Source organism: Miniopterus natalensis, chromosome 6 (genome assembly GCF_054644295.1).
Source record: "Miniopterus natalensis isolate mMinNat1 chromosome 6, mMinNat1.hap1, whole genome shotgun sequence".
NCBI lineage: Eukaryota > Metazoa > Chordata > Mammalia > Chiroptera > Miniopteridae > Miniopterus > Miniopterus natalensis.
This window is the reverse complement of record NC_142086.1, coordinates 52,212,954-52,232,496: the sequence shown is the minus strand read 5'-3', so window position 1 is coordinate 52,232,496 and position 19,543 is coordinate 52,212,954. Positions and strand designations below refer to the sequence as shown.

The 19,543-nt window shown below is 36.6% G+C and overlaps 1 protein-coding gene and 1 pseudogene across 4 annotated transcripts in view; both read left to right on the top strand.

Annotated features, from left to right (window-relative positions):
• Window positions 1-19,543, top strand: part of TP63 (tumor protein p63) — a 202,582-nt gene that overhangs the window by 29,328 nt on the left and 153,711 nt on the right. The window lies entirely within an intron of this gene.
• Window positions 10,316-12,169, top strand: LOC148092911 (acyl-CoA synthetase short-chain family member 3, mitochondrial-like; annotated as a pseudogene).

The window sequence follows — 19,543 nt, the reverse complement described above, 5'->3', positions numbered from 1 at the left end:
ATATAAGCCTAGGGTATTTTATTCTAAGGCTCAAACTCTTAATTATTATAAATTCCAAAAACACACAGTGATATTTAACTCATATTAGATAGCCATGTCCCAGGCATTGTATTAAGTGCTTTATGTTATTAAGGTTAAATGTATCTATTCCTTTAAACTTAACTCCATGAGATAGATACTATTATCACCTCCATTTTATACATGAGAATATAGTGACAGAACAATTATGAAAGATGCCCAAGGCCTTACGCTAGTGAGGAGCAGAGCTAGAATGAAGCCACATCCATTACCCTTGGCTGCCTTGGGAAGCCCCTACCATCTGTGTAATGCTTTGATAATTCATAACACATGCTAAACTTGCTTGGTTTGTTTAGAGACAAACCTTTCTTTGAAAACTCAGTTGCTGAAATACAAGATGCCAGAGCAGCAGACACAGTAGGAAGCAGGAGAGATGCCATTTCTAAAACACGAAGGGCTCTATTTCTTCCTCAGCCTTCGGTGAATCAGTTCTTTCCCCTATCATATGCAGCAGATTGAATATCTCACCATATAGTTGGACAACCTCAGTTCCCAAACACAACCCAGAAGATGACTTCACCCTCTGTTGCTTCATTGGGAACACGCTCTCCTCTTTATACTTGAACATGATGTCATCGCAGTAGCCTGCCAGTCGCACCCCTGCTCATGTCTTCTGAATTTCTAGAATCTCTGCCTTGCATGACCAGGAATAATATCTCAGCACCTGCTCTCAAAGTGTTAAAGAGCCCAATGTTCTCACCAGAAGGAAATCTGCAATATTCAGACATGTCACCTAGGATCAGTAAGGTTTTATATTCAAAGTTTTGGAGACTAACAAGATTTGATTACACCCTAGACATCTGCAGTTTCAACAACTGCAGGAAAGCAGTTGGTGAAATATTATTATGACTGTAAATACCCTGGTGTGAGTGGGTGAAAGAGAACTCATAGTGTGATGTGGTCTTCCTCTACAACTGTGACAAGGCCTCATGACTTCAGCCCAGCGATTTTCAACTTTTTCATCTCATGGCACACATAAACTAATTACTAAAATTCTGCAGCATACCAAAATATATATTTTTTTACTATCTGACAAAAAAATAGGTATAATTTTGATTGATTTACAAAAAAATGATAACAGTAATTACCCACTCTTTTTGCTCCAAAGTGACTTTTCAAAAAATCAGGTGCCTGTACTTGTATATGAGGATTTCTGATACCAAGAATTAACCAATCAGACAACTTTATTATGCAACATGATCAATAAGATGCAACTCTATGATATGACCTATATATTTATAGTTTAAAACAGGGCATTCACATTGGAGAGCTATTGTTGGATAGCTATTGTGTTGGCTGTTGTCATTTTTTTTGGTTAATCCTCAGGGTATTTTTTCTATTGATTTTTAAACTGAGTGGAGAGTGGAAGGGAGGGAGGGAGGGAGAGAAAAAGGGAGAGAGTGGGAGGGAGAGGGAGAGAAAGAGAGAAACATCAATTTGGGAGAGACACATTGATTGGTTGCCTCCCACACATGCCCCTACAGAAGCTGGGTATGGAACCTGCAAGCCAGGTGCATGCTCTTGACTGAGAATCGAACCCATGACCCTTTGGTGAGAGGGCAGACGCTCTAACCACTAAGCAACACAGGTCAGGGCTGTTGTCATTTTTTTATTTGACAGTCTAAGGAAAAAGAGGTCAGTGCCTCTGACTAAATAGTCAACTACTACATGTTTTAAAAATTCTTGCAACACACCAGTTTAAAATCACTGCTATAAGGACATGTTGCCCCAAAGAAATGCTTTCCTTTCATTTTTAATTTTTCTACTCAGCACTTCAACATTTATTTGGTAGCTATGGTGTGCCAGGTACTTTGCTAGGTTCCAGGAATACAAAGCTGAGCAACATATCTTCTTTGTCTTCAAAAAGCTAGCATTCTATAGGGAAGAGAGATAGTAGTTAATCAAACAATTGCCATACACATTCTAAATGCTGTGGTGGACAGCGAGACGGGGAGCTGTGAAGTTGATAATACAGACGGAGTGACCAAGTCCACCACAGGAAGTCAAAAATGGTCAGAAAGGGAGTTTCAGAAAGTGGGAACTACATGTAAATAGGCACAAAAGTCTGAATGGAGCTGTGTTTTGAGAATTATAGGTAGTTTAGTGTTTCTGAGGCTGATGGTAAAAAGTGGGAGTAGGTTAGGGCAGATAAAATGGGTCACCCCATGGGTGACATTAAGGGGCATAGACTTAATCTGTGCATCGTTAGGCTATTACACAACTGCTTACTCTCAGGGGATGGGAATATAAAGAAATATGGATGTAGAGGTAAAAATAGAGCCGTATTTGTTAATAATGCTAACTGCGAGCAGAGTGTGGGGAAATGGATGTCTCTGATGTCTTACTCTATAATCTTCTGTATTATTTGAATTTCTGTGATGAGAATGTACTAATGTATTATGTGTATAATAAAGACAAACAAATGAATACAGAGTAAACTATTTTTTTAAAAAAAGAAGAGAATAAGAGGGACCATAAAATATGACAGGCCCAGGCATACTAGCAATGACAGCCAAATAGCATGTTAAGAAAATGATAAGCAGTTTCTAAAAATATATGAGATTATTTTTAATATAACCAAAGATAGGGGCCAGTGAATAGATTACTAGACCCCAGAGTGGGGAGGAGATTGCGTGGGGGTGGCAGGAGGGAAGAAAAGGATGTGAAGAGGGGTTTTAAGGGCTTGGATGAGTTGAAGGGTTTATAAAAAGGCCAAGAGCCAAGTAGACTGGAGATGCTGGTATTGTCTCTCCTCCCACCGGCCTCCCTGCCTTTGTGCCCCGCTTGTGTTCCTTCCTTGGCCTCACTTTGCTTTGAATATTTCCAGCGATTTTTTTCTTTGTCTTTTGTGTTTCTTTCCACTCCTTCTGCCTTTGTTCTTCTTATCCGGCTTCTCTGTCTAAGGTCTCGTCAGATGAAACGTTTCAGATCCCACCTGCCACTCTTAGGGCTTCTGTCTCTGGATTCCTGGAGTGTTTCTGTTGAAGCTCTTTTGTAGAACATGGTTTTCTGTGTATTTCATAAATGTTTGTGTAACAACCCCCTCTGGGGCCTATTTCTGGGGCTGGTTCGTGGTTGGTCTTCAGTGTGTGTTCAATGAAAGAAAGAGGAAAGGACAGGAAAGAGGTCAAAAGGGGAAAAAAGAGCCTCCTCTCTCAGTGGTTTTTTCGATAAAATTAGAAATTTGAGAACAATACTTATTTAATCCATTCGTCTCTTTCCAGGGGTCTTACCTTTGAAAGGTTAAGGGGTAAACAAGAGGTCATACATTTCTCCTTTCAAAACAAGCAACAACCTGGGACAATATAAACATATACACACACACACACGAACATGCACACATACACACAGCAGACTATCATACCAAAACACAAATGAGCAACGAGGACAGAGGAGAAAGGAGCAGTGAGAAGAGCACAGCTTTAGAAACTGGGAACTCCATATTCTAGCCTTGACTTGCATCGAGTAACTCAGCAGCCTTCAATGTTGCACTTCACATTTCTGAGTCACAGCTTTTCCCCTGCAAAATGAGGAGTTTGGCTGGAGAGTCTCTAAATTTTTTGGTAGAAGGACAGGGAGAAGGGGTGCAGAGCCGTGACTAGTCCTTCTGGGAGAGGAAAGGAATGTGCCCTCAGAGTGTCCAGGTCCAGATCCACCCTAGGCACTAATTTCTAGGTTTGTCTCCTGAATTCTTACTTGCTTCTTTTATGAGGCTGGGAATGCAAGAGAGTGAGCAATCTAAACAAGAGAGTCTGGGAGCAGGACTCACTCAGTGGCAGCGTGAGAACACCATTCATAGAAACTGAGACATGGCATGGTAGAATGTCCTGGATTCTTCGGGAACATAGGCCTTCACATCCTGGCTTTCAAAGACTGACTTGCAGGTGGCCTTGACCATGGCTCCTTCAGAAACAAAAATTCTTGGACTGCTAAAACTAGATAAGATTTTAGAGTCTAACTAACTGAAAAAGATAAACTAAAAAAAAAAAAAAAAATTAAAAAATAACACACACACACAAAACAAATAAGCAAAAAAACTACAACAAAAACAACAACAACCCAAGAGCTAAAAAATAATTGCATAATTGCAAAGTTCACTGTCTTTCCAGGTAAAGGGACAGACACACCATCAGTAAAAAAAATTCACTGACATGTTTAGTGAGGGAAAAGTCAGGGTTTTTAAGTGCTAGAAATAGGTTCATGGTTGAGCTGACAATTCACAGTCTGAAAAAGAAAGAAATAGTGTATAAGCCTATAGACAGTTGGGCAAAATAGGTATCATCATTCACTGGTCAGGAAAGAGTCTTCAGTTAGGTTTAATAGAGGAGGAAGACGCAGGATCACTCAAAGTCCGTGGTCCCTTATTGGCTCACTTGATTCTACTTAGTTGTGATGAAACAGAACTGTTTCAATATTTCCTAGGCTGGTGTTCATGTAAATAGAAAGTTCTCCTTTTACACAACCTAACCCTTTCATGTTAGAGATGAGAAAACCAAGACAAGAAAAGGAAAAGTACTCGCTGTTTTGAAGGACCTCATCTCTGCGTCATTTACCCTTGACGCCAGCCGGTGGTATGACTGATGGCCCCTCCCCAGCTCTGCCCTTCCTTGACATCTATACTTCTTTGCAAATTGGGAACCTAATTTGTGCACTCGTATAATTTCAAAGGAATTTGAAATTAGAAATTAAAATGAAGTGGGCTGCTACATGAAATAGTGAGATTCCCAATAATCTGAGCTGACCAATTATTATCAGTACAACCACATGGCAAGGCTACTGCAAAGAAAGGTCCAACTTCAAATGGGGGCAGGTGGAGGAGGTTGCACTAGATGCCCTTTAGGGTGCCTTCAAATTTTAAATCTCTGTAATGGGGGGACTGTGAGGATTGTGTTATCAGTATCCCAGTGTCTTCTCCTCTATAGTAAGAGTATTGAGAGCAAAAATGGTGCCTTATTCACGAAGCTCTGGGACATAGCAGATGTCCCAAAAATGCCTGTTAGCTGAGTGAACATATAAAGTGTGAGGCAAACAACTGGAAATCTTTTTGGGAGGACATGTCAAGATTAGAGTGTTATTGTTCTTTTTTTTTCATTACAAAGAAACTTTCAATCTACTGTGGTCTGAAAGGTTGCAACTTGCTTAATCTATTATAGCTCTGCAATTTTATTGGAGCCAAAGTGAACCGATGGCTATATCAAAAAGGCCAGAAATAAGATTCAAATAACTGTTTTTTTAGAAAGAATTGGGGGTTGGCGGATCGCATTTAAAAAAATATTTCTGGTTTTGAGAAAAATACACTAAAAATCTTGAAACTGTAAAATGCCTTAAAGATAGTTTCCTCCTTCTCTCCCTGCCCCCCATCAATTGTAGAAATGAGTAATTGATGACCTAGAAAGGGATATAATTTAACTCAAGTTTCCAGATGTCCAGGTCTCAAAAATGTAGAAATGTTATCAGCAAATGTAACCATAGGGTGTGATTTTTTCCTAAGATAAGAGAGATTTATTCCAGTTCTTTTGTGCCTGGGGAAATCTTGATTGCAGATCGACACTTGGGATGCTGTTTACACACACTCTGACACTAAAAGTATTGGCCATAACACCCCTATATCCAAGAAACAGCTGTTCAGTTTCCTTTAGTTCTGAAGTTGCTTCCTGACTCATCCTCCCCCAAAACCCAGCTGAGTCCTTATCACCGTGCTCTTAGCAAGTGAAGATGTGGCTGCTGATAAGATTCAATCCTCCAGGGGTTTATGGCCACAGAGCTTGGCGAGGGAACTGATCAAAACCTGTTATCTATTGCTGCAGCGTTCCTACTCACCTGTCACCCCTAGCCAGGAGCAAGTAGATGTCTTGCCTGTGTAAGTGGTAGCTTGAGAGGTCATGGCAGGGTTTCTGTTTAGAGCTGGTGACCCTAGCTCTACATGCTTATTAGGGAGATGAAGCCGTTTCCTGTCCCACATTACTCTTCCCCGAATTAAGTATCTCAAAACATTAGAGCTAAAAGGTACTTTATAGGCCATCTTGTATTAACTCCTCACTCTACAACTGCAGAAAAGAATCCCCAGAGAGAGGAAGAAACCTCCCTGAATCACACATCTCCAAAGGCAGACGGGGTTTTCTGAACCCTGGAATACTTTCCGCCATTCTCTGCTGTATCCATCAGCAACAGAAGGACAGAGTGGCCAACATACAAATCTACCTTCCTATAGATGGTGAAACTGAGACACTGAGGTTTATTTAACTTATTTCAGGTCATGCATCTACTTCATGGCAGAGTTTTTTCTAAAACAAAATTTCTTCACCTAAAATTTTGAGATCTGTCTATGAGCTTCCATGGTTTCCATGAATTGTTTGTGTGTGGAAGTGTGTCTAAATGGTGTGAAAATGTGTGCATTTTTCTGAGAGCTGTGATAACTTTCATTAGATTTTCAAAAGGCTTATGCCGCCCCCCCCCCCAAAAAAATAAGTATGTTTAGATGAGCTGATCTTCATGGCATTTATGATTTTATAAAATGTCTTAAGGTCATACGCACGAGAAGATTCTGCCTTGAATTATTGGAATACTCTTCTCAGTAGTTCATCTACTTGTTAAAGTAATATTTATACAAATTGTCTGCTTTGGGTATTATTAGCTACTTTATGGGACAGGTGATTAAAGAAAGAGAGGAGGGTGGATGTTGAAAACAGGGAGTCAGTTTCAAAACTTTTATATATTGTACCTTTGTGTATTTTAATCCTCATCTGAGTATATGTTTTTACTGATTTTTAGAGAGAGGAAAGGGGGAGAGAGAGACATCAATGTGAGAGAGAAAGATCAATCTGTTGCCTCCCATACACATCCTGACTGGGGATCAGGGATTGAACCCGCAACCTAGGTATGTGCCCTGACCAGGAATCGAACCGGCAGCCTTTTGGTGTACAGGATGACACTCCAACCAATTTTTATCAGTGCAAATTCTTGGGTTTTTGTTCTCTAATGTAGTGGTAATCTTTGACTCCTTTGCTCTACCTCTCCACTCCCCTGCTGCCCAGGATAACACAGAGAGTTAAATATTTTGAACTTGGAATGAGATGACATGGGTTTAAGTCCAGGCTATGCTACTCGCTAGCTTTGTACCTTGAAAAAGTTGCCTTTTCAGACTTCCAATCTCCTGAAAAGCCTTTTCAGTCAAATGAAATATAATGCTTTCTATTACATGGGTGAAATCAACCATATATACTGAACCCAATGAAGATTGTATGGAGTAGAGTATGTTTTACTTAACCTGTGTGTCTACTATCAGTTTAATGGTGATCAGGCTGTTCTGTTTAATGAAGAACAAGATCCTGGCTTTGATGTTAATTTCTTATTTCGTATTGGACCAGTCATTCTTCTTCTCCTCCTCTGTTTAAGACTTCTGTTTCCTTGTCTGAAAGTTAGGGTACTTAAAACAAATTTCTAGCTCTAACATTCTGTGATCTCTCCAGCTGTCAACAAAATCGCATTGGATTTATGGAAATTATTATTATTCCATGGTTCCTTCATAGCTGCACCTCATAGAATTTCTGAGAGAAAACTTCTCTGGATTGATTTAAGTGATATCTCAGTCCAAGAATTGAGTTCCTCAAGAAGGAGCCTAAACCTGGCTGGATTAAGAGGGAATAAGAATAATAGTTTATGCCTGCTTTTGGCATACTCAACTGTTCTGTTGTATTTTTTTCCCTTTCTTTTGTCCTGATCAACTCAGCCTAGGTATTATTTATTTTTGTACAATCCCTCTATTAACTCAGTTTCTGATAATTACAAAACTATTTTTAGAAGTGTATTTAATTCTTCTGTGTGATCGCTTATACATGTTTTCAACTGGAGTTGGAATACATTTCTACCCCCACCCATGGAAGCCACAAATCTGATCTCTGTTTCTATGAGCTTGTTTTTTTATAAGTTGTTTCCTTAGGGACTTGACACTGACTTTAACAAATATAAAATACATGTGAAATACTTTCTGCTTTGCTTTTAGAACTTATTTTCTTTGGGGGTTTTTTTGTTGTTTTTTCTTTTCTTTCTCTTTTTTTTCCTCCTATTCTCTATTTTTTCTTCCTTCCTTTTTAATTTTCTTTGCCTGCTTTTGTATTTTCTTTTTATTTATATCTTCTCTTACCTACCTTTTTTCCTTTCCATACTTACATTTTTAAATACAGGTTACACCTCATTCCCATAAGAATGTGACATAACTTATAATGCAATAGGGTAAAAATAAGCAATGGTCATGGCGGGAAAAAAAAGAGCCTTTTATCATCCCATAAATAAAAATAAATTCTATAGTCTTTTAAATGGAACATAATAAAAGCACAAAATATAATATACAAATGCAATTCTTTCTGAATTTGAGAGGGAAAAGACTCTGAACAATTGAATAATGGGAGAAAAAAGCATGGCTACCACAAAATCGCTGAACCAGAAAGCATTCGATAAGATACAACATCCATTTATGATTAAAATACTCAATAAAATGGTATAGAAGGAAAGTACCTCAACATAATAAAGGCCATATGTGATAAAGCCTCAGCCAATATCAGACTCAATAGTGAAAAACTGAAAGCTTTTCCTCTAAAATCAGGAAAAAGACAAGGATTTGTACTCACCACTCTTATCAAACACTGTTCTGGAAGTCATAGCCAGAGCAATCAGGAAAGAGAAAGAAATAAAGGGCATCCAAATAGGGAGTGAAACGGTAAAATTGTCACTTTTTGCAGATAACATGATTTTATATAAAGAAAACCCTAAAGACTGCACCAAAATGCTATTAGAAAAAATAAGCAGACAGTAAAGTTGCAGGATACAAAATCAAAGTACAAAAATCCACTGTATTCCTAATTTTGTTAATCCTTACCCAAGGATATTTTTCCCATTGTTTTTTCAGAGAGAGAGTGAAAGGGAGAGAGGGAGGGAGAGAGTCATCAATTGGTTGCTTCCCCCATGCACCCTGACCAGGGGCGGAGAGTGAACCTTCAACCCAGGTATGTGCCCTTGACCAGGAATGGAACCTGTGACCCTTCAGAGCATGGGGAGATCCATAAACTACTGAGCAACACTAGCCAGGACAAAAATTTTTATTTTATAATAGTATGAGATTCAATGGGGGGAAAAGGGGGCATCTGTAATACTTTCAACAATAAAGATAAATTTTAAAAAATAGTATGAAATTCACAGAAAAATTGCAAAGATAGTACACACAGATCCCATACATCTCATACCCAGTTTTCCCTATTTCTAACATCTTACATTTTTGTGATTCATTTGCCTCAACTAAAGAACCAATACTGATACATTATTTTTAACTAAATATATATTTTATTCAGATTTTTTTAGTTTTTATTTAATTTTTTTTTCTGTTCCAGGATACCACCCAATACTACATTATATTTAGTCACCATGTCACTTTAGATTCCTCTTTACTGTGACATTTTCTCAAATTTTTCTTGAATTTTGATGAACTGAACTCTTTTAAGAACTACTGGTCCAATATTTTATAAAACACCTTTTAGTTAGAATTTTTCTGATTTTTTTTTTTCCATGATAGAACTGGCATTATTGGTTTTGGGGAAGAAAACCACAGAGGTAAATTATCATTTTCATCACATCACATTAAGAGTACATACTATTAACCTGAATGCTCACTGTTGACATTAATATTGGTTACAGGGATGATGAACTGTTTATCAGGTTTCTCTACTGTAAAGCTATTCATTCCCCCCTTCCCATACTACACTCTTTAGAAGAAAGGCACTAGTACAGCCCACATGATCATACTAGTTTGCTCCGCTTGTTTCCTAAACCCTCCCACTCAAATCCTGAGAAACCTGGCTCCCAGTCACCAACCATTCATTTACTTTATCAGCTGATGATATTTCTGTGAGTCTATATCTTAACCCTCTAATGTGTTCCATGGATCTATATGTATATTATTTTGCCAATACTGAGCTCTCTTGATTACCGGAGATTCACAGCATATCTTGAAATCAGGTAGAGTCTTCCAATTTTGTTTACCTTTCCACATAAACTTTAGAATCAATTTGCCAATATCTAAAAAAATAATTTGCTGTGAGCAGTAAAATGTGTTACATGATGACTAGTTAAGAAAACATGGAACATTTGGTTTAGCCCAGCAGATATATTTATAAACAGACACGATTTTTAAAGGGCAGAAAGAGATAGTCTATGAAGTCAATGACATCTCCAGGCATGGAAAGTTATGATTTTGGATGACAACATGCAAAAACTGAGGGCTCAGTGTTTCAGAAATATTGTGGTAAAGCCATTACCTCCTGGGGCTTTTTCAAGACTCCGGAAGAATCAGGAAGTGTTCAAGCATTTATACTTTGAAAGTTTTTCTAGATACTATGACACCGTGCATGCTAGTTATATGGATGAAAAGGGATATTTATATGTTATGTCTTGAGTTGATGACATGCTGAATGTTGCTGGTCACAGATTTCTGCAGGTGTCATTGAAGAGTCAATCCTTTCCCAGGCACTGTGGCTTACTGTGCTGCTGTTGACAAGAAAGATCCTTTGAAAGGTCACGTCCCTTTAGCCCTCTCTGTGTTGAGAAAAGGTTTAACTACAACTGAGGAACAAGTTTTGGAAGAAATTGCGAAAGCTGTTAGACAGAGCACTGGCCCTGTGGCTGCTTTTCAAAATGCAGTGTTTATCAGTTACTCAAAACTAGATCTGGCAAAATTCCCAGGTCAGCTCTGACTGCCCTTGTCAGTGGCAAACCTTATAAGGTAAGGCCTACAACTGAAGACCCCAGCATAACATTTTTTAAAAAATCCTCACCGGAGGATATGTTTTTATTGATTTTTAGGGAGAGAGGAAGGTAGAGAGAGGAAGAGAAGGACAGAGAGAGAAATATCAATGTGAGAGAGAAACATTGACTGGTTGCTTCCCATATGCACCCCAAGCAGGGATCAAACCTATAACCTAGGCATGTGTCCTGACTGGGAATCGAACTCTCAACCTTTTGTGTAACGGGATGATGCTCCAACCAACTGAGCACTCTAACCAGGACAAAGACCCCAGCATTTTTAGGCACATAGGAGAAATGCTAAAACAGGTATCATAATTTTTTTTTTTAGTCAATTTGAGTCAATATTCTAAGTGAAGTCAATTTTTTGAATTATTTCCCCAAAATAAATATTTAAATAGATTTAAAAAACAACTTGCTGTGATTTTGATTGGGATTGTGTTGAATGTATAGATCAAGCTGGGTAAAATTGACATACTGACAATATTGAGTTTTCTAGTCCGTGAACCCAGAGCATATCTCTAATTTTTCAGATCTTTCTTGATTTTTCATCAGTTTTATATATATAGATCCTGTATTAATTTTGTTAGATTTATAGATAAATATTTCTCTTTTTGGAACTATAATAATTTTTAAAATTTTTCATTTTTAACTGTTCACATCTGATATATATAAGAAATCAACTTTTACATAGTAACCTTGTATTTTGTGAACTTGTTATATATACTACTTCAAGAGATTTCTATAGACTCACTTCAGTTAAAACTCTTTGGGATTTTCTACATAGACAATCATGTCATCTATGGATAAAGGCAGTTTCATTTCTTTCTTCCTAATTTGCATATATTTTGTATGCCATTCTTGTCTTATTCTACCAGTTAGGGCTTCCAGTACAATTTTGAATAAGGCACATGTGAAATATTATCCTTGACTTCTTCCCAATCTTAGTATCTGTTTTTTTGCCATTACATATGATATAAGTAGTAAAGTTTTTTGAGTGTATAAATATTCTTGATGAACTTGAGAAGTTCCCTTTTATTCTTATTTCTTAGATTGATATTGGATACTGTCAATTTTTTTTTCCCTGCATCAAGTGTTATAATCGCATGATTTTTCTCCTTTTGTCTGTTTATATGGTCAAAAATTTTTTTTAAGTTTAAATTGAAATGTCTCCTAAGCTTCAAAAATTAGTTTTTTTCCTGCTTCTTTACATTTTGTTTTCCTCATTTTTTTTCCTCCTCAGTTAGAGCTGGCAATTATTTCTTCATTTAAGGCAAGAGCTATGGGTTATACTTCATAGAGGGGAGATAGAGAGAGCATGTAGTGATACATTTCTAAAACAAGAATACCTGAGTTCACAGTGTAGCTTTACTTTTTAATTAGCTATAAAGCCATATGTACTTTCTCTATTTGTAAAAATAGGTGAATGATAAGATGGGCCTTATTATGAGAATTAAATATATTGATACATAGAAAGTTCTTAGAATAGTATCTGCATAGAGTAAATTATACAATTTTTTAATTATTATTGTATCTGTATCACTCACATTGCTTAGCACTTTACTTTGCCCATTGTAAGTAAAGGCCATTTACTTACAATAAATTATATTTAGATTACTGATCAAGGTAATTTTGTAAACAATCTGAATACTTGATATCATGTTTTATTTAGATATAGAACTATACTATTGTAGAAATGACTGTGTATAAAATAGTATCACTTATACTTGTCTCACAGAAATTCTATTGGAATAAATAGGAACAAAAGGCATTAATACAAGCAGGTCCAATTAAACTATTATTGAATACCTACTAAGTGCTGACCATGGTAAAAGTTCCAGCACACCATGAAATGGCCAACATGGTCTCTGCTTTTGCAGAGCTTACAGTCTAGTAGAAAAGCTAATTTTCCTGTTTGTTTGTTTTTAAATTCATAAATTATTTTCTTCACAAATCACAGCACCTCTTTGGTCTCAGGAGTTCCACACTCATTGCTTAATTTTAACAGCCACAGCAACCCTCTGAATTTGCTTTCAATATTCTTATCTTTATGGGCTCTAAATTCTGTCTCATTGGTCTGTGTGTTTTTATGCCAATATCATACTGTTTTGATTATTGTAGCTATGCAGTATAGTTTGAAGTCAGGGCATATAATCCCTCCAGCTTTGTTTTTTCCCTCTCTCTCATAATTGCTTTTGCTATTTGGAATTCCATATAACTTTTAGGATTATTTGTTCCAGTTCTGTGAAAAACTTCATTTGGACTTTGATGGGCATTGCATTAAATCTGCATTGCATTATATTGCTTTAGTAAGATAATGTTGATTCTTCCAATCCATGAAAGTGAAATATCTTCCCATTTTTTGGTGTGTGTTCTTCGAATTCTTTCAACAATGTCTTGTAATTTTCAGTATATAGGCCTTTCACTTCCTCTGTTAAATCCTAGGTATTTTATCATTTTTCTTGCATTTATAAATGAGATTTTTTTCATTTTCCCCCTGATATTTCATTGTTAGTATATAAGAATGCGATGGATTCTTGTATATTGATTTTGTATCCTGCAGCTTTACTGTATTGTTTCAAATACTCTTTTTGGTGGCGTCTTTAGGGTTTCCTATATATAGAATCATGTAATCTGCAAATAGTGAAAGTTTTACTTTTTATTTCCATTTTGGATGTCTTTTATTCCTTTTCCTGCCCCATTGCTCTGGTTAGAACTTCTAATACTAGAATAACAGTAGTGAGAATGAACATCTTTGTTTTCTTTATTTTAGAGAAAAACTTTCAGTTTTCACCAGTAAGTATGCTATTGGTTGAGGATTTGTCATATATGGTCTTTATTATGCTGAGGTATTTAATTTCTATACCCATTGTATTGAGTATTTTAATTATAAATGGATGTTGTATCTTGGGTGTCAAAAGCTTCTTCTTCATCTATTTACATGACCATGTAATTTTTTTCTCTTATGCTGTTAATGCAGTATATAACATTGATTGAATTACCTATGTGGAACCATTCTTGTATCCTTGGAATTAACCTCACTTGGTTGGGATGTATTATCCTTCTAATGCATTGTTGTATTTAATTTGCTAGTATATTGTTTAGAAATTTTGCATGTATGTTCATAAGAGATATTGGCCTCTAATCTTTTTTTGTGTTGTCCTTGACTGGTTTTATATTAGGGTAATGTTGGCACTGGAAAATGAGTTAGGATATATTTCTTCTTCTTCAGTTTTTTGGAAGAGTTTGAAAAGGATAGGTATTAAGTATTCTTTGAATGTTTCATAGACTGCACCAGTGAAGCCATCTGGTCCTGGATTTTTTTTTATGGGTGGTTTTTAATTACTGATTCAATTTCTTTACTAGTGATTGGTTCATGTACATTTTCCAGTTCTTCATGGTTCCGTCTAGAAAGTTATGTGCAACTAATTTTTGAAAAAAGGAGCAAAATGCATACAATGGAGGAAGGAAACCCTCTTCAATAAATGGTGTTGGAAAATCTGGAAAGCCACATACAAAAGAATGAAACTAGACTGCTATCTGACACCATACACACAAAATAACTCAAAACGTATTAAAGACTTGACTGTAAGACCTGAAACAATAAAATACATAGGTATTTTACAATAAAATACATAGAAGAAAAAATAGGTACTAAACTTAAGGACCTTGGTCTCAGATAGGGTTTTGTGAACTTGACCCCAAAGGCAAGGGAAGTAAAAGTAAAAATAAATGAATGAAGCTACACCAAACTAAAACATTCTGCATAGCAACAACAACAAAAATAAACAACAGAAAAAGAAAACCAACCAGATGGGAGAAGATATCTGCAAACGATACTTATTATAAGGGGTTAATATCCAAAATATATGAAGTACTCATACAACTCAACAACCAAAAACAAACAATCCAACCAAAAAAAGGGCAGAGGACCTGGATAGACACTTTTCAAAGGAAGACATACAGATGGACAACAGATACATTAAAAGATGTTCAACTTCACAAGTTATAAGGAAAATGCAAATCAAAACCACAATGAAATATCACTTCACACCTGCTGGAATGGCTATTATCAATAGGACAAAAAAAAAAAAAGCCATGGAGAAGATGTAGAAAAAAGTGAATCTTTGTACACTGCTGGTGGGAAGGTAAATTAATGCAGGCACTATGGAAAACAGGATGGAGGTATCTTGAGAAATTAAGAATAGAGCTACCATATGATCCAGCAATCCCTCCTCTGGGTATCTACCTAAAATTTATAAACTCTAATCCATAAAGATATATGTACCCTTATGTTTATTGCAGCATTATTCAAAATTGCCAAGATATGGAAACAACCTAAGTGTCTGTTGATGGGATGAAGAGGTTGTACTATATACAATGGACTAATACTCAGCCATAAAATTTTAATAGTGCCATTTGTGACAACATGGATGGATTTTGAGAGTATCATGCTAAGTGAAACAAGTCAGATAGAAAGGACATGAACCACATGGTTTTACTCATTTGTGAGATATAAAACAAAAGCCAACAAACAAACTCATAGAACCAGAAAACAGAATGATGGTTACCAGATGGTAGGGGAGAGGGTAAAGGAGGTCAAATATATGGTGATGGAAAGGCACTAGATTCTGAGTGGTGAGCACACAGTAGAGTGTACAGATGTGGTATTATAAAGTTGTATACCTGAAACTTATATGATGTTATTAAATCAATGTTAGCCCAATAAATTAAATTTAAATGAAAAAAACATACTCATATCTTAATGATGAAGAAACTAAGGCAGGAATGGTTAAGATTTGCCTCAGGTCACAAAACCAAGAAATAATTTAAGCTCACTAACTTCTTCTGACTCAAACTCATTGGTTTTCACATTCTACATGCTACCTTGATGCCTGGAAAATATCTTTATGCATGTGAAATTTTAACAGTATAAAATCCAAATTCAAAGTATGTACATATGCTTCCTACTCTTTGTTGGATTAGGAGAAGTTGGAGACTTTATTCCAATGAATCTAAAACACAGAGTTTGAGTGCAAATACCATCAATTAATCACCCAGTTATCCATTGTTTTGCCTTTAGCATTGATGTAAAAATTAAAAATAAATAAATATTAGGAAAGTAGGACATAGTTATGCTTCATCAACATCAGTTTGATATATTTATTACATATGTAAAAAAATTCTAGAGCTTGTAAATTACATTTTACATTTTAATGTTAAGTAGTTAATTAAGCTTGAGGTATAATACCTTACACAAATGTATACCAACTTGGATTTTAGGTACTAAAATAATGTTTTTAAGTCATCTCAGTATTGGAAGAATCTTGTTTTAGTGACAGAACAGTTATCTGTGTTGATGATGTTTGGTGAACACTGGTCTGATTGCAGTGCTGAGTGAATAAATCTCCTTGTACCTTTTTAAGTCTTAGTAGTTTAATCTGCATGGACATTTGAAGTGTCTGGCAAGCTCTGATAAATGGTGATTGAAGGTAATGTGATTTGGGGTGGTGAACACACAATACAGTATACAAGTAACATACTATAGAATTGTACGTATGAAACCTATATAATTTGATTAACCAATGTCACCCCAAGAAATTCAATAAAATTTTTAAAAAATTAAAATAATAAAAATGGTGGCTCAACAGGCTGTACAATAACTTGAGGTTAACTGCCTGCCCAAAGGCTCCAAAGATGATCCTTTCAATTTTCCTAATTGAGTTTGTTAAATAGCAACTACATAAATAGCACCTTGGTGAGCAAGAAAAAACAAAAAACTAGCAGGGTGGTTTTTCTGATATGTTTGCATTCTAAGTAATTGAGTTTTTATTAAAAAGTGGTATCATTATTCACAGATTTGCTTCAATGAACATTTACTGAATACTTTACTCTGGGTCAACAGTGTTTGGTGTTCCCCAGTATTCTGCCTTGTTTGGTTCTCACCACGATACTGCTACATAAGCATTATAATTATCCACAAATTACAGATGAGAAATGAAAGTCCTGCATGGTGAAGACCAATAAATATCATAGCACTTTTCTAGTTGCAAATGCAGAAACTGCAGTCTGGGGTAGGTAGATAGGCAGATATCATGGCTTGAATGAGGCATTGCCATTTAGGATCAGAGATTCTTGGGAGTTATTGAAGGGGCAACTATGACACGATTACATGTCTTATGCACCTTGATGTGGTCAGTGTAAGCCTTCTGTTTTCATCTTAATCCTGATGCACTGTAATGAAAGAGTGGAAACAAGGAACTGGAAAAAGGATTGTCTAGTAGCACTGACTTCTCCACTTTTTGAATTTAAGGTAGTGAGTTCTTTTATTTGCTCTAAATATTCCAGGGATAATTTTAGGAATGGTTATGGTGATGCTAATAATCAGAATATCCCATTCTACAAACATAAAATAAAACAACTGTTGTCATATTAATATTTTCCAATCTTTTACACAGTTAATATAGCACCGAAGTGATGTTAATGAACTGTGGTTAGGCAGATTACCAAGGTCCACCCAAACCGGAAAATCTGTAATTTGTAATTTAAAATATATCTTTATTTATTTCAGAGAAAGGAAAGGAGAGGGAGAGAGAGAGAGATAGAAACATCAATGATGAAAGAGTCACTGATAGGCTGCAGCCTGCAACCCGGGCATGTGCCCTGACCAGGAATCGAACCCTGATCGCCTGGATCCCAGGTCGACACTCAACCGCTGAGCCACGCTCGGCCGGGCTGTAATTTGTAATTTAAAAGGTAGTTAAGATTGGTTCTTCAAGTTTTCTGAAAAGAGAGATGACTTTGAAACTAGAGATCAGAACTGTGTTACATACAATGGCAAGATGAAGTTTAGGGCTATTATCTTTCCATAGTTTATAATAAAGGAGATTGAATACTAGACTCTAAAGATTAGTCTAGTTGAAAACTACTTGGTCACTCCTCTTGCCAGTTTTTTAGCTGCTTAGCACAAGTTGTTAAACCTGTCCAGCACTCATTTTTCTGAATGTTAAAAAGATAAAATAAAGTGTACCTGTCTCATATGGTTAGTGTAAAAATTAAATGAGCAAATGTATATAAAAGTAGTTAGAATCTAGTACAGAATAAGTCTCAGTACATGTCACTGGTTGTTATTGCTATTGCAATCATTTTGTGTATTATACTTCAAGAGAGCCTTTGTATTAAGGGAGATGACTCCAGTAACTGCCCCTAAAGAGTTAATGTGTAATGAATGGGAATTAAGAATTTGTCTATTTCTGTGAGGATGTAAAGACTATGAAAATTCCTCTTTTGGTATTTCTAAAATCACAATAAATGAATGAATGAGACTTGTAAGGAAAGGGGTAGAACAGAAATTTAAGTGAAACATGCCCAACATAGTAGTATCAAGGGGAAGTCCAAGTGAGTATTGGACCTTTCAGAAAACCCAAGATAAGGGTGTAGGAAGAGTGATTTGCAGTCTCCTGAGGGGATATACAGGGTGGGACAAAGCAGGTTTACAGGTGTGAGTCCACAAAACACGGGGTTTATTCTTGTATTATTTATTAATTATTGTATCACTTTACATAAGAACAACTGTAAACCTACTTTTGCTCCACACTGTATAATTTTTAAGTTGAGCAGGGAATATATAAAACAGTAATTATTTGGATAACATTTCCTTCTATAGAGAATGAAAATGAAAAAGAAAAAAAGATCACCAAGTTCACAAGGTCCATTCAAAAGAAGCCTGGACTTGAACTTGCCGATATGAAGCCCGATCCCTTTTCTGCTATTTATGAGACAAGTGACCGTGGATGGGTGGCTCATTGTCTCTATGCACATTGTCCCTTTTATGAGAGGGGGGATAATGCCCGGCACACAGTCATCTTTGGTAATGTTAGTAGAATGCACTTTGGACCTGAGCTTTTGATTCGGTGCTAGGTTTTTTTCTTTTTCTTCTTGTTTCCCCATGTGAATCAACACCACATAGGTTAATACCCTTAGTAAGGAGAGTGAGTAACTTTTCTGCAGGTTTGAAATTCCTGAGTGTGAGTGCATTATTTTATAAGGCCTTAGAAATTCCTGACAGTGTAGGGTTGGCCAAAGCACACTCCTTAAATTAGCAGTGGGGACCTGTGCTCGAGGATTAATCCTGCTGACTTGGCCTTTCCGGGGTACCTTGGTTCTGGAACTGCATTAGAGTGTTGGCTACTAAGCTTCCAATGGGCCCCCTGTTGTTTTAGGAGCTTCCCTGGGGGAATTACAGGTTTCAACTAAATGTGAAACATCAGACAGAAACTGTAGGGAAGATTTATTGACAATGAATCTCAACTTTCCAAAAGTTCATTTGAAACTAACTTCCTTCTCAGCCAAAATGATTCAGGTTTAAAACCCCCAGGGGCCTCTCTGGGACTTTGGAGCATTAGAGAGCTTTTTCCTTGCTGTCGTAGATTATCTCTCCATTGTATTTTGACTTATTGAGGGGAAGATTTGATTGGTAAATCACCTCTTCCCTAAGGCCTTAAATTCTTTCTTCATTCAAAGATAAGTAGGACTCTGACAATGCATTCCACAAAGCTTTCTCCTTTGCTTGGCTCCCAAGTCCATCAGCCTGTGCCATGCCAAGGGTGTAATGAGCAGGGCAGATGCCAAAGGGAAAGAGCCAAAGGATAAAGCCCAGGTTGAGCGGTATGGG